Genomic DNA, 1361 nt, shown 5'->3' on the forward strand with positions numbered 1-1361 from the left:
TGGCTCTCCAAAATACCCACTTCAAGCAAGCTGGCGGGATGGCGGCCACCACCACTGGGTTACCAGAGGCAGAGAAGCAGGGGGATGGCGGCCACCACCACTGGGCTACCAGAGGCAGAGAAGAAGGGGATGGCAGCCACCACCACTGGGTTTCCAGAGGCAGAAAAGCTGGGCGGCAGCCACCACCACTGGGTTACCAGAGACAGAGAAGCTGGCAGCCACCACCACTGGGCTACCAGAGGCAGAGAAACAGGCCACCACTGGGTTTCCAGAGGCAGAGAAACAGGCCACCACTGGGTTTCCAGAGGCAGAGAAACAGGCCACCACTGGGTTTCCAGAGGCAGAGAAACAGGCCACCACTGGGTTTCCAGAGGCAGAGAAACAGGCCACCACTGGGTTTCCAGAGGCAGAGAAACAGGCCACCACTGGGTTTCCAGAGGCAGAGAAACAGGCCACCACTGGGTTTCCAGAGGCAGAGAAACAGGCCACCACTGGGTTTCCAGAGGCAAAGAAGCTGGGCAGCCACCACCACTGGGCTACCAGAGGCAGAGAAGCTGGGCATGGCGGCCACCACCACTGGGTTACCAGAGGCAGAGAAGCAGCGGATGGTGGCCACCATCACTGGTCTACCAGAGGCATAGAAGCTGGGCATGGCAGCCACCACCACTGGGTTACCAGAGGCAGAGAAGCAGTGGATGGCGGCCACCACCACTGGGTTACCAGAGGCAGAGAAGCAGGGCAGCCACCACACAAAGGCGACTTTCTGCGTCCCCCTCCCCTCCCAGCCGCGGCCGGCGGAGGCCAAACGCTGCAAAACCCCCTTCGCCTCAGAAACCGCCGCGACCCGTACGAGCGGGAGTCACTATTTGTGACAAACCTCGGCGGGTGCCAGCCCCTTCCTGCCCTCAGGGCCTTGCCGAGGGCTCCCCGCCTCAGGCCCGCCCCACGGCAGGTTAACTCCCCTCAGGGCCGACAAACAACGAGGCCGGAGGGGCCGAGGGGATAAGAGAGTGAGGCGCCGCGGAAGACCCCTCACTCGTTAGCCGATCCCCCTCTCCGTCCCCGGCTCGACACGGAGCAGCGGGGGTGTGTGTGTTCCCGTGTGAGGGGGGAAGCAGCGGGGGGCCGCCCGGCGGCGGTGCGCCTGCGCGGAGGGGACCCCGGCTGCCATTTTGCAGCGTCAGGCGGGCCGGCCAGGCCTCCCCCGGCAGCTGCGCAGAGGGGCCGCGCTCCCGCGCCGCGTCTGAGGGGAGCCGGCGGGGAGGGCGGTGCAGGCCAATGAGTTAAAGAGTCGCCGCCGCTCGGGCAAGAGTCGCGCCGCCGAGTTGGGGGTTCTCCTTCCCCCTCCCTTTCCCCTTCTT

Source organism: Calidris pugnax, unplaced genomic scaffold (genome assembly GCF_001431845.1).
Source record: "Calidris pugnax isolate Ruff unplaced genomic scaffold, ASM143184v1 scaffold20, whole genome shotgun sequence".
NCBI lineage: Eukaryota > Metazoa > Chordata > Aves > Charadriiformes > Scolopacidae > Calidris > Calidris pugnax.